General features: G+C 38.8%; 1 long non-coding RNA gene across 3 annotated transcripts in view; it reads left to right on the forward strand.

Annotated features, from left to right (window-relative positions):
* The window catches only part of LOC124179738, a 71,240-nt gene extending 67,199 nt beyond the window's left edge, over positions 1-4,041 (forward strand). Inside the window, exons 1-3 of one of the 3 annotated variants that reach the window (XR_006870146.1) lie at positions 750-1,625; positions 2,264-2,412; positions 3,118-4,041. This is a non-coding gene — a long non-coding RNA (uncharacterized LOC124179738). Of the gene's footprint in view, positions 1-749; positions 1,626-1,677; positions 1,866-2,263; positions 2,413-3,117 lie in introns of those variants that run through there. The other 2 variants (XR_006870147.1, XR_006870145.1) reach the window with 2 other exon arrangements.
* The last annotated feature ends 11,462 nt before the right edge of the window (positions 4,042-15,503 follow it).

A 15,503-nucleotide genomic window follows, 5' to 3' on the forward strand; every position in this document is an offset into this window, starting at 1 on the left:
TTCTTCGTCATTTTTGACCTTCCTGCTTATAACCGTAGAAATTACCGATGCAGAATTATTGACAGATGATTCCTCGACTGATGAATACGGTGCTTCTAGCGACTCCACGTCCAGTCCAAAGTTCTCATTGTCTCCAATCTCCGGTTTCAATTGCGACGTTATTCTGCAGCGGCGCTTTCGTCGCGGTTTTCGATTTTTATGGAAACCATAACTAGTACGAGTTCTGGACTGTCTCTGCAGGTGGCTAGTTGATACTGCATTTTTTTCAGTTTTGGACTTATTTTTCGGAAGAGACAGAACGTTTGTTTGGAAAGATCTCAGCATTCCAGCGGGCAGCTTAGGTTTAAGTTTTTTCTTTCCGTTTTCAAAATTGTGCAACACGATTGGTTTACGGTCAGATAAAATAGCGGGAACGGTCCAATTCCCCATACGTTGTGTAACCGACTTTTTATAAAACGACCTCGGACTCTCCGTCCTTCTGCATTTTTTTGGATCCGCTAGTGGACTCTTTCTTGTGTGATTGGTCGACACCGTCAATACTTTCCTCACAGTCACATGATCCCTCGAATCCATCTTGCCACCTGCTTTCTTCACTGGTTTTCTTCGCTTGCGAATATGCTGGGTAGAACTCTGTCGCTGATTGCTGCAAACTGTTAAAACGGCAGTTGCACTCTTAGCCGATTTCGCTCTTCGTCTGTCACTCTTCAACCGCCTTCTACGACTCTGAATTTTTTTAGTTCCAGGGCGAACTCTCGGAGGAGGAGAATAGTCGCATCGGCCAGCGTCGTTCAATCCAAGAATATTGAAGTACTCCGTCAGCTCAGGCAACCACATCTCAAGATCCCTCCTCGAATAGTCAGGCCTCGAGTACGACGATGGGCCCATCTCGCCGAGAATCTGTGCCGACTCGGTTATACTGCTCCGTGTTTCAGTTTTCTGGGAACAGATGATCGACAGATCAGGGACAGATGTAGGACAAAAACCGTGTGCACTCGGCGACCCTAATTATCGTAATTAACTAGCCGCTAGCGCATCCTGCCGGATGGTTCCTCCGCGTGGGTGAAGTGAACCCATCATCCGTTAGGGGCAGCTCAAATTCTTCAAACCATTATTTCGTTTGTTGACTACATCCTCAAATCTCTTTCAAGTTTCATCCTCCAACACCGCTGACTACATCAAATCACTTCGGTCTGTGGTCGTTGATTTTTTCCCATAGCGATGGTCGCCGGCCTTCGCGAAGCCTTTTCTCCAACATTGCTTGTTCGGCACGTTTATGTCGTTTCTGGTTCACTTTCCGAACGAATGGTATTTTGTCGAGCATGCTACTTCCGAAATTTTTCATACCACGAAGTTCACCCATTTTCCGAAAAGCCTCGGTCGTTCCGAGGAAATTCTGCTATGACAGAAGTCTTTCACTTGGAAATGTCACTGTCGACTGACATACGGAAATCTTATCATCTACTTTCTCAAACCCTGGAATACTAGCTGGTTCTGAACATTGTTTTGATAACAAAGGGTTACTATTTTTCGATGGTAGGTTCACGTTAAAGAATTGAATCAGTCAACCCGTGAAATGGAAGTTGAGTTCATTGTCTGATGATTCTGATGCCATTTGATGGTACTTGGTAAGTTTTTACAATATGATTTAACAATAATATTGCAAAAATATGACTATTATTTACCTGCTTAGAAATTCCAAGCTTATGTGTAGATCGGGCGACTGGAAACGTCCTCAGTTGACGATTGGCTGCGTTGCCTTGACCACTTTTTGCAGGGATACTTCGGAAAACGCTCGTTAGCTTTCCAGCTTCAGATTGCTACGGTTTGATGGAGCAAAGGCATTTTATTGGTTAAATAATAATTTGGTAGGAATCATTAATTATCGCATATACACTATGCTTTTAGCGTGAACTGTAGCCGAAGCTAATTCTACTGTTGATACAGTCTCTTTTTGACGAACTATTTAAAAAATGATTTATAATTCAAATCCGTGACGCAAGAAGAGAGATAGATCAATATCAAACTTTGAGCTATTCTGAGCCTTGTGGTTTGCAGAAGTTGAGTGCAGCTTTGGAAACCAACGTTACAGAATCATTTCTGACATCAAGACTAATCGATTTTCATGTATGGAATCATTCAATAATTACTTTCCCTCGAATGTGTAAAACCGATAGCCCCTATTCGGTCTGATATAGGAATTTAGGGACCATTATTATTAACTACATTATCACCTTCTTTTGCAATGAACTCTTCTTTGTTTCAGCGGAAAAGAGACCGTTCTGCTCTGAAGACTTGGGTGTGTTTAATGCTGTCTTTTCGACCTTCTGTTCGACTACGGGATCCAGGATTCTAGGACCACGAGACCTCGCTGTGGCCAGAACAAAGGCCTGCGTTTTCTGCCAAAGTATTCAGGTAATGAGAAAGCAAATACTATCAATAACTTGGGTAGTTTTTTATTTAGCCTTTGATTAGTACGAGTAATTTTAAATTGACTTAAATGAGTTTATCAAAAATCAAGCTCGCCAATTGGCAGTTGATAAAAATAACTGAAATCTGCACCTAATCGACAGTGATAAAATGTAAGGTAAAGGAAAGTTTCCCCTGACACATTCAAGCATTGGCGGTTACGTTCTTTACACTTGAAATCATCGATAAAACAGTAAAGTCGGGAAACTGTGAAAATTTAGTTAAGCTGACCTTGAATTTGTCCTCGGCGGCATGGTATCCTCTCTGTCTAAAGTTTTTCGCTGCTGATTTTGCGGCCCGGGAAAACATTTTCTAAATTGATTGGATTACTTGAAAATTTTTAATGCCCGCATGGGATTTCGACAGTTTCTAAATGTTGGACGATGAAACAGGAGAACGCGTATCCAGGCGACCGCTTAGATAGGTATACTACAACAGTATTATCACGTGCACACTAGCGATAACTTTAATGAGTGACACGTAGCCGGCTACGATTCAAAATCTCCAGATTTATTATTCATCTTCTTCGTGTCAAAGGTGACGTGTATTATGAACTTGAGCTCGATTTTGTGACGGATATGCGCAGTAACAATAATTAATTATTTCTAGAAATTCAAAACCTTTAAAAGAACTTTCGTTACAATTTTTCAGATTCCCTCACAAGAGACATCGAAGGGCATTGAAGTTGTAACCCATATCAGCCATTCTCTACGGATACGAAATCCATTATGCAAGCAAAATCATCCACTTCGAAATTGACACTTTTTTTTAAGTGCTCTTGACGAACAAATTTTCAACTGCACTTCTGAATATGATGTGCCGACGACATAAGACGGAGAAAGATACATTCATAATCAGATATCTTACAAAAAATTTGTTTCAATTTTCTTCACAATGACGTAGAAATAATGTTACGCCCCAGCCAATAATCACAGCAGTACTGTTTAAACCGAACTTATCCTTTTCTTTTCCATGTCCGTGCGCGCTTTCTACTCCGTCTGATACCCGGAATCTCCACCGCTTCCAGAAAGCCGCGGCAGGTTTAGGCCATAGACTTATAAAGATAGACTGAGCGCTCCTATAAGAGACACTGACGATTGCATATAAAGGACAGAGATATACCGGGAGTACTGCTCTCTCTTTTTAATCGGCGTCATGGTGGGAGACAACGGAGCAGTGGAAGTGGAACAGCTATAGATATAGGTGCATAATTTCGCCTCATTCTCCTCTACCGCCTCGATCCCCGCCACAAATATCGTCAGAGAGAGCAAGGAGTACTCCCGGCATATTTCTGTCCTTTAAATGTTTGCTTCAAGCGGCTCACAAGAGCGCTCAGTCTATCTTTATAGGTCTATGGTTTAGGCGCGATCGCGGAGATACGCGATTGGGTGGATAGCCGTTAATCGCGAAAGATGGCGCTGATCGTTGGATGAATAGCGATTAATAACCCGGAATCGATGCTCGGAGGTTCAGTCTGATCGAGTCTACGGTACCGATAACATCGCCGCGGATCATCTTAGGTATTCTCATTTTCACCATCCTCTCAGTTCAGTCTCTGTTCTTCTCCTCTCCAATTACAAACAGCAGATTCGCGCCAGTCGATAGAACCTCCGTAGTTTCACGCCTTCAGGCCTCTGAATCTCACGGCAGCTCTCCGCATGCGAGACAAAACCATTGATCGTACATTTACACCTCATACACTCTTGACACGACTTTATTACTATATAATAACAGGTTTTTATGCCTCAGCGGCTTTTCCTCTGCGAGCCAATAAATTGCAACAATTCTCTTGGCTCAATCGAGTGTTTTGATTACTTTATTTCCGTCCATATTTCATCCTCAAATCCTCATTTTTTTTACTAACATTCGATAGTCGAGAACAAAATTATACATGAAACAATTTAATGAAAATTAAATTAAGAGTAGATCAATCTAAATTATACAACACTCACATGCATAAACTTCGAACTTCGGTACTGTTAACGTGATTCCATTAGTGAATCTTACATGTGATTAAACCATTGTTAAAACCGAACTTAAAATAGCATTAGGAAGAACTTGTTATTTGTCAATAAATGTGTATTTAAATTAAAGTGTTTGTGCGAATAATTATTTTAATCCCGCATAATGATAGTTGACACGACGCAAAACAACCTAATCCCAGATTTCGAAGAGCTGAACGAGCTGACCATCGAAGTTCGTGAACCTTCACATCACAAGGTTTGTAAAGGGAACTTAAATTTTCAATCACGCAATGAATCACCGATTTCTCTCGACGTTTTTCCCAGAACGTAACAGTAGCAATTATATCCAAAAATGTCGGACTTATCATATGATCATTCAGGAGCCAACATTTCAATATATATAAAAAAAAATAAGGGATCGAGCACTTTCAAACTATAACTATGAAAAATGTTTAAATTATTTCACTCGGTATTCATGGAAGTGGAAGAGAAGTATCAAAAATTCATAGTTACAAAGTTTCAGTTCCAGTTTATTTTATATGTTTTATTTGTAGTACAAGTATTTACGCGTCAGTGTATACTTTTTTACCAAGTTTCCGAATGGTATAATTATAATACGTGATACTAATCATGATATGTTATACCAAGAATTATCATAATAGTATATCAGTTGATATAATTAGTGTAATATTTCCAATAGTATTGGAGTTCAAGACTAAAATGAAAATGTAATACAATAAACGAACGTCACATGAAAAGTTTGACTATAATATATAAGGACAAACAACTGTGATATACATTGCATTAAGCAGAATATGAACAATGTTGTATGACGTAGTCTTACGTAGGGGTGAGACATGTCAGAGGGGTAGTAGTTGTTGATTATAAATAATCAAGATTGCTCCCGCGTAACGACGACGAATAAAAATTAAAAACATGTACAATGCTGTGAGAGTTGTTTAAATGATTGAGGCTAAATTATAACAATGATATGGGATAGGTGATCGTTAAAAATAAATTGTTAATAATGGATTAATCTGGAGGTTAATATATATTCTTCAACCGATTTGGTTATGAAAAATGAATGATGACAAATAAATTATGATGAAATAAAAGAATTATAACGGTCTTGTGTGTGAATCTAAATGAAAATAACATCGACATTGAATTAATATTCAAATACAGCTAGGGTACCAAGGACATCTATGCTAAACGATTATTAATTAAAAAAAAAGATTCTAGAGTTGGTCGGTTATTATAATATTGTATCTCCCTTCTTAGATTAACGTAGTTTTATATGAATATACAAATTATTATTGCATTTAGTTGATCCGTGGAACCACATGCAAATTTGGACTATTTATTCCTGATTAATTATCTGTAGTTACGCCGGGAGAATTACTCTCGGAATGTGCAACACATCGGCACCAACTCAATTGACAAAATCCCAAGTATGCATTTCCACCGATACAAATATATCCTACTGACAATGAAATATGTGATCAATTTGAAATAAGCGAAATTATGCTATGGGGTCAAGCTTAACACTAGAGAGTTCACCAATTCTACAATATTATAACTAATTCTTGTGTTAGTTATATCTTGAGTTTTTTAGAAAAGAATATATTTCATGATCGATGGCTAGAAAAGATTGCCACCAACTCTGGAATTTGATTCAAACTTTAAAGTGCTTCGAAAACAATATGTTTCACTTGATTGTGGCTAAAGAAGTTTGCCATCAATTCTCGGATACGATATTTAAAAGAGAAGTTTGAAAAAGTGGTGAAAACATCGATTCGCTTGGAGTTGAAGAGAACTGTTCCAATTGACTTATCTTTATATGCGGAGATCGACGAGATTTAAAGTCATCAGGTCGTATCGGTTAGTATTTCATGGAATTCCGGAGAAGAGCATCACCTCGAAATCGAAAGAGATGACGAGTACGGCGCGTTGTTATACCCAGCCACTTAGTCTTTGTGGATTTAGAATTTGGATATGTCTTTTGCCAAGACATTATTGTTCAGAAATATCCATTAGGTTCGCTCGCGATTGATTACATGACAAAATGACTGAATTCTCATTAATTTGAAATGATTATTTATTACAATTGGTTACGTAATCGATTTTCATTTAAAACGATACTTTGTATTGCCCGATTCTGTCAAATCGGGGCGAAACCTGATTTGATATGGAAAATTAAATAATCATGAGAGTGCCTATTCGCGAAACGATGAAAGTCAGTCAATAACAGTGAAGATTAAAATTTAGGTGGTAATAAGTCTTTTCAATTCACGGAATAAACCGAAATGCTCAAATCTAACGAGTGGGCTCGATACTTTAGGCCGGTCACAACTAACGGAGAGAATTTCTACAACTACTCTTGCACATCAGGGCACAATAACGTGGAAGGCCAAGCCACTGGTGCCGCTCCACATGGTCGGTGTTACTCTGAAGTGCGACTCCAGTGCTCCGACAGTATCAAATATCGTTTATTATACGATTGACTTAGTAACATGAGATATCTTGACGTAATTTTGACATGTTCGTCTATGCTGTTGACTAAGTAACCTATTTTAATTTGATGGATATTATGTAAGCGAGTCATCCTAATTAGTTATGAGATATTGAGAGAATTTTCGCGATTTTGAAAAGTGCTGAAATAAATTTTTTCATGCACTATTCCGTCGTGATTTTGCGGAAGAAATCGATTGGGCGCAATCCCAATACGCTGCGAGCAACAAATCAGAAGTTACAGCCAAAAAACCAGAACCAGTGTTTCCGGTATTTTTCAGCTGGTGCTCTTTCCTTCGGACTTTCTCTGCTGTTGGTCCCACGCTCTTTTCGCTGCCTTTTCGGAGTTACTGGGGTTCCGATTGGTCAGAAATGGGTCATACAAATCGAATCAGAGACTTGAAGCTTTTCACCCAAAAAACCAGCAAGGCTTACCCCTTTGTATTTTTGGCGGAAAATTTGGCATTGGAACTGCACCCAATCGATTTCTCTCGCAAAATCACGTCAATATAGTGCGAGAAAGAGTTTATTCCAGCATTTTTCGAAATAGCCAAATTTTTCACCAAAAATACAAAGGGGTAAGCCTTTCTGTTTTTTTGATCGGTAAACTTTTAGTATCTGAATCGATTTGTATGACCCTTACCTGACTAATTGAACCCTCAGGAACTCAGAAAACACAGTGAAATGAGCGTGGGATCAATAGGAGAGATATCACGAAGGAAAAAGCACCTGCTAAAAGATGTCGAAAACACAGGTTCTCGTTTTTTGGCTGTAACTTTTGATCCGTTGATCACAGCGTATTGGGACTGCGCCCAGTCGATTTCTCTCGCAAAATCACGTCGGAATAGTGCGGGTACGAATTCATTCCAGCACTTTTCGAAATCGCGAAAATTTTCGCCAAAAATGCAAAGGGGTAAGCCTTGCTGTTTTTCTGAGCGAAAAACTTTTCGTCTCCGATTCGATTTGAATGACTTTTTTCTGACTGATTGAACCCTCAGGAACTCGGAAAACACAGCGAAATGAGCGTGGGATCAACAGGAGAGAAATTACGAAGGAAAAAGCACCTGCTGAAAAATGTCGAAAACACAGGTTCTCGTTTTTTGGCTGTAACTTTTGATGCGTTGATCACAGCGTATTGGGAATGCGCCCAATCGATTTCTTTCTCAAAATTACGTCGCAATAGACCATGAAAGAATTTATTCCAGCACTTTTTCAATTTTCCAAATTTCTTGCAAAAAATACAAAGGGGTTAGCCATACTTTTTTCTTTATTCTTGGAGCTGAAAATTTTTGATTCCAGTTACGATTCATATGACCAATGGAGAAGGAGGATCAATTCGGAGTAGGAATAGGAGAGTTAGGAGTTGAAGTGGGAGTAGGAGTCGAAGTAAGAATAGGTGTAGGAGTAGGAGTAGGAGTCAGAGTAGAAGTGCTAGAGATGGGGCGAGAGACGGAGAGGGTATGGTAGGATAGGGTATTTTCACTCTTACTTCTACTTCTTCTTTCACTGCTACTTCTACTTCAACTCCTAACACTCCTACTCATACTCCTACTTGGTCCTTCTTGTCCGCCTTCTCCCACTTCTCCAGCCACGTACTATGACCGCCAATCATGTCCGACCACCTCCGACCACCTCCAACCAGCGCCAACCACCCCCAGCGACCACCCTTCACCACCTCGGGTTATACCTGGAATAGTAATAAATATTTCCAGTGTAAGAACACATCAAAAATATTGTGTGAGGATCAATATAATTAATTAATGAATTAACAATGTAATAAATTTCACTAGCGCATTTATAGCTAATGAATTTGTGTTTGCGTAAAAAATGAATTGAAATAATTTATTGTCAACATGACAAGTTTGAAAAATTTTAAATAAAATATAATGACAATTGTCAATAAATATCATTACAATGTTAAACTCACCGAGCAAAAATCTCCGTCCTCCTCGTCCACCTTGTTCTCCTTGTATTACTTGTCCTTCTTCTCGTCCACCTCCGACCACCTCCAACCACCGCCAACCATCTCCAAGGACCACCTCTAACTACATCGGGTTATACCTTGAATATTAATAAATATTTTCAGTAATTTTTTTATCGACACATTTGACCAAGATGATTATGAGAAAATTGCAACAAATTATACAAATTACATTAGCGCATTGATAACTACTGAATTTGGGCTTGCGCGAAAAATGAACTGAAATAATTTATTGTAAACATGACGAGATCAAAAAATTTTAGATAAAATATAATCACAATTGCCATTAAATATCATAAAAATATTATACTCACCGTGCACAAATCCTCGTCCTCCCCGTTCGCCTTGTTCTCCTCGTCCTCCTTCTCCTCGTTCTCTCCCTGAACTCGACTTGTGAACCTAGAGCGCAGAAACTACGGAGCGTTTGTCCTAGAAGTCAAGTTTCACCAGGTAGTGGATCTTGTGCGCAGAAACTACAGAGTGCTTGATCTTGCAGTCGAGTTCCACCAGGTAGCGGAACTGGAGGGCAGGAACCACGGACGTCCACGGAGCGCTTATCCTGGAAGTCGAGTTTCGCCGTGTAGAATACCTGGAGAGTAGTATAGCAAGGAGAGTTCTGCGTAGAAACACCTTCTTTACCGACCGAGCCGACCAGTCCGCCTATACATTCTCCCCAGACTCAAACCCTTTTCCGCTCCGCGCAGCCCAGACGCAAACCCTTGAAAGTTACTCCCACTCTCACAAGATCAAATGTGCTCTGCCGACCGTTCGTCGGTAAGAAAATCTCCCAAATGACCATGATCGTCGGTAAAAAATGCCTGAAATTGTCGTGGTGTTAACCCTTGTAGGATAAGTTGTATTCTTTGTCGGTAAAGAAAATCATACTCATCGAGCGGGATCGATAACTGCATTACCGAGCGCACTCCGTGAATCCTCAGGCGTTCGAGCGGTCCCCGTGGATCCTCGAACGTACGACCGGGAATCCTGGCGTGTATCAGGTTTTGAGAGCTTCCAGAAGGTTCGAAAAGATTCTCACGGCCTTGAACGAATTTTAGACAGACAATGCGTTCGGCAAGTTTCGACTTGACGGCGAGCGGCCTGCGGACAACGGTTTGCAGTGCGACGTTGAGTTCGTGAGCCCTGTGAAGAAGCCGCCTGTGTGTGTGTGTGTGTGTGTGTGTTCCGTGGTGGTTGGCGGTGGTTGGAGGTGGTCGGAGGTCGACGAGGAGGAGGACGAGGAAGACTAGGAGAAGAAGGTGGCTGAGGATTTGTGCTCGGTAAGTAAAACACTTTTATAATATTTGATGGCAATTGTAATTATATTTCATCTAAAATATTTCAAACTTGTCATGTTTACATTAAATTATTTAAATTCATTTTTCGCGCAAGCACAAATTCGGTAGATATAAATGCGCTAATAAAATTTATTATATTATTAATTAATTAATTAATTATATTAATCCTTACACAATATTTTTAATGTGTTCCCATACTGAGAATATTTATTACTATTCCAGGTATAACCCAAGGTGGTTGGAGGTGGTCGAGCTGGACGAGGTGGAGGACGAGGATTCGTGCTCGGTGAGTTTAACATTTTTACAATATTTGACGAAGTAGAATCAGCATCAGGAGTAGGATCAGGGGAAGATGTAGAAATAGAAGTAGAAGTAGGAGTAGTGGTAAGAATAGGACTCGGAGTAGGAATATGAGTAGAAGTAGGAACAGTAGGAGTTAGAGTGGGATTAGGAGTAGGAGTAGGAGTAGGAGCAGAAGTAGGTAGGGCGAGGTGGGACGTGAGAGGGGCGGGGAGGGGCGGGAAGGGGATATTGTCATATCAAGTTATCAGTAATAAGCAATTGCGGGTAAAATATTAGCTTACTTTTGTAAGTATTTATGAATATAGCCTCTACGAATATTCATTGTTGGTATGTAAGTTCTGGCAACGTACCTACTTTCTGTAAGAGATGTTGAAGATTTTCAACATAATTATGTTTCAGTTCTGTGCCCCACCTAGTGATCCACTAGTACATATCCTCCGACGTGACATCGCTGTGCTACGTATAAAGAAGAAAAAGTTTAATAAGATGCAGATTGCTCCTCTCTTCTTGCCATTGTGCTTTCAGCCATTGTTGTGATGTGTGTTTAAAATTAAGGACAGTATATAATATAGAATAACAGGTACAGCTACGAATATAGCACTACAATAAATCTTATAGAAATGAGCTCTCATTGAGATTTCTCTGTATTTATAACTCGACGCGAGAAGGCAAAAATCAATGTAATGCCATCTGTAAGGTAATTAGACTCGTATTTGCACTACGAGAACTCGTTGGGCATTTTGCGGTGAAGTTTGAAAAATTGTTGTACAAGAAATTAAATAACTATAAAAATGGATTAAAAATATTATCTCTAATTGTGAATGTAGCTAATACAGCTTCAACCGTATATTGATTATGTTAATGATCTGTTGTGACAAGATCGGAATTAGATAAGCTCTCTAAATACGCTTTTCTAGACTATTAATTTATATCATGTATATGTAAATGTGTATGTCTTTAGTTTATACAATCACTGCACTAGGATTACCCTTGCCACGTTTATGGTGCGCTTGTGTAATTCGTATATTATTAATCTTACGTTTTACTCTATTTGTGACAAGTTGTGAGTGTTTCTAATTTCTTGGCAATTATTTATGTACATGTATGTGTAATATATGTATATGTATACTTATGCATGCGTATATACATATACATATACAGAGAGGTATACACAGAGGTTTTAGTATATTCACATACGGATTTCTGTGTATAGGTATACTTGAACTAAAATATCCTTATCTCTAATACGGAGTTCTTCGTAATTCGCATTTGTTCTTGTAACCCAATGTCCTACATACGATGGCAAAAATCTAGATCCAACTTAACTGAGTCTCAAAGCCCTGTTGACATAAAAGCAGCTATTTGATAGAAATTATAGTTTATAGTTTACACAGCCCATTGCATGATATTTCATTATCAATACATATGTTTCAATGTATTTAGAAATAATTTATCAAATGTACAGAGGTCATGTGCAAATAATAAATGAATTCGACCGCAGTTTTATGTATTCATTGGAGCTTTAACAATAAATTTAAGCTTTGTTACTTCTCTTATTTTATAATGGATAATCAAAAACATTTCCGACTATTCGTGCTGTGGAAGCATGGGGATTAAACCAAATGTAGCAAAAGATTAGAAACAGTGTATGTAGAGTACGGAAATTTTTCTAATAATGCAAACACGTGCCGCTAGCTTAGTTTTGACATATCTAGAATACCACGCCTTGCGAATTAGCTTTCCAGACGGAGATGAATGATGAATTTTAAGGACTGCATTATCGTTGTTGAATACTCTATGCCTCATGGGAAACGAAAATCTGTAACGATGAAATTGATGCACCGGATCATCGTCGACTTTAACTTATGAAATGTCCTACCATTTTCGAACACCTCCTACCTCCCCCTGCCACCTCCGACCATCAATGGCCACTTTCGACCACCCCCTATCACCTTCCGCCAGCGCCGACCACCTCCAACCATCCTATTTACCTATATTACTGGATTAGCTATGATATGAAAAGAGTAGAATTATTCGTTTCGAAATGGGATTCTATTCGACGCGCACTCGATGTATTCCATAACATTAGTATTCATAATTATTCCAACAACTTTTCATTTGCTCTTTTGATCTTAAATTTTCATAGGCATAGAATCGAAACGCTGTTTTAGCTGGTCGCAAGTGAAGTATCTGCGTTGGGTGGAGGAGCAGAATTTATTTTTCGAAAAGTATTCGGATGGAAGAAAATTCAGAGTAACTGTAATACATCACGGATGCGCTAATTTTGAACGAGATGAAACGGATGCTTCGTATATGACACAGTATTTAACGCTGCGTAGTGATTTAAAAACCTAAAAAGGTGATAGGGAAAGAAAGAACGAAGCTTCCTAACACTTCGAGTGTATTTTAACACACATTTGAAAGATACGAGCGAAATTTTTCATCATCCAACTGTCGCAGAACGGCAGCGTTATCAGCTGACCCGTTAACTGAAGGATATATCTTCAGTCAACGGCTGACCATCGAAGGGCCTGGCCGCTTGAGTCTGGAATCGGCAGGAGAGATAAAGTGCGTATTTCTTGTATGAAATGTGAAAACTAAACTCGTTATACATCATATCATATCATCATACATCATACATCATACATCGTACATCATACATCGTACATCATACATCATACATTATCATACCTAGTATTACAGTTCGAAACCAAAGTTTGAATTTTCGGATGTTCGGAAAGTGACGTCACCAATCTAGAATCGGCTAGCCGAGTTCCTCAGTCTGGTAACAACCGCGCAGTAGAGCGGACGGTTGAGAGTCGCGCTCCGCAAATTTCGAGTACCGGGTTCTCAATCTCTCGGATCCCGCGCTTCGGGTCCGCTACGTATTTCGAGTACCGGGTTCTCAACCTCCCGGATCCCACGCTTCGAGTCCGCTACGCGGTGAAACTCGACTTCCAGGATAAGCGCTCCGTGGTTCCTGTTTACAATAAATTATTTCAATTCGTTTTTCGCGCAAGCCGAAATTCAGTAGCTGTCAGTCCGCTAATAAAATTTCTCGACTTCTATGATAAGCGCTCCGTGGTTCCTGGTTCACGTTTACAATAAATTATTTCAATTCGTTTTTCGCGCAACCCCAAATTCGGTAGCTGTCAGTCCGCTAATAAAATTTCTCGACTTCTATGATAAGCGCTCCGTGGTTCCTGGTTCACGTTTACAATAAATTATTTCAATTCGTTTTTCGCGCAACCCCAAATTCGGTAGCTGTCAGTCCGCTAATAAAATTTCTCGACTTCTATGATAAGCGCTCCGTGGTTCCTGGTTCACGTTTACAATAAATTATTTCAATTCGTTTTTCGCGCAAGCCGAAATTCAGTAGCTGTCAGTCCGCTAATAAAATTTCTCGACTTCTATGATAAGCGCTCCGTGGTTCCTGGTTCACGTTTACAATAAATTATTTCAATTCGTTTTTCGCGCAACCCCAAATTCGGTAGCTGTCAGTCCGCTAATAAAATTTCTCGACTTCTATGATAAGCGCTCCGTGGTTCCTGGTTCACGTTTACAATAAATTATTTCAATTCGTTTTTCGCGCAACCCCAAATTCGGTAGCTGTCAGTCCGCTAATAAAATTTCTCGACTTCTATGATAAGCGCTCCGTGGTTCCTGGTTCACGTTTACAATAAATTATTTCAATTCGTTTTTCGCGCAACCCCAAATTCGGTAGCTGTCAGTCCGCTAATAAAATTTCTCGACTTCCGGGATGAGCGCTCCGTGGTTCCTGGTTCATGTTTACAATAAATTATTTCAATTCGTTTTTCGCGCAAGCCGAAATTCAGTAGCTGTCAGTCCGCTAATAAAATTTCTCGACTTCCAGGATAAGCGCTCCGTAGTTCCTGGTTCATGTTTACAATAAATTATTTCAATTCGTTTTTCGCGCAAGCCGAAATTCAGTAGCTGTCAGTCCGCTAATAAAATTTCTCGACTTCCAGGATAAGCGCTCCGTAGTTCCTGGTTCATGTTTACAATAAATTATTTCAATTCGTTTTTCGCGCAAGCCCAAAGTCAGTAGCTGTCAGTGCGCTAATAAAATTTCTATAACTTTACAATCTTCTCATAATCTTTTTGGTCAAATATGTCGATAAAAAAATTATATTAAACCTTACACGGTATTTTTGATTTGTTCTAATGCTAAAAATATTTATTAGCATTCGAGGTATAACTCGAGGTGGTTGGTGGTGGTGGTTGGGGGTGGTTAGGGGTGGTTGCGGGTAATCGCGGTGATTCAGGAGGAGCGGGACGAGGATTTGTGCTCGGTGAGTAAAACACTTTTATAATATTTGATGGCATTTGGATTATATTTTATATAACATATTTCAAACTAGTCATGTTTACATTAAATTATTTCAATTCATTTTTCGTGCAAGCACATATTCAGTAGCTATGGATAATCTTATACAATTCATTATATTATTAATTAATTAATTCATATTCTTATAATATCTGGTGGCAATTGTAATTATATTTCATCTGAAATATTACAAACTTGTCACGTTTACAATAAATTATTTCAATTCATTTTTCGTGCAAGCACATATCCAGTAGCTATGAATAATCTTATACTATTTCTTATATTATTCATTAATCAATTAATTAGTATTCTTATAATATCTGGTGGCAATTGTAATTATATTTCATCTGAAATATTACAAACTTGTCACGTTTACAATAAATTATTTCAATTCATTTTTCGTGCAAGCACATATCCAGTAGCTATGAATAATCTTATACTATTTCTTATATTATTCATTAATCAATTAATTAGTATTCTTATAATATCTGGTGGCAATTGTAATTATATTTCATCCGAAATATTACAAACTTGTCACGTTTACAATAAATTATTTCAATTCATTTTTCGTGCAAGCACATATTCAGTAGCTATGAATAAGATTATACAATTGATTATATTATTAATTACCTAAT

The sequence above is a fragment of the Neodiprion fabricii genome, chromosome 4 (assembly GCF_021155785.1).
Source record: "Neodiprion fabricii isolate iyNeoFabr1 chromosome 4, iyNeoFabr1.1, whole genome shotgun sequence".
NCBI classification, from domain to species: Eukaryota; Metazoa; Arthropoda; class Insecta; order Hymenoptera; family Diprionidae; genus Neodiprion; species Neodiprion fabricii.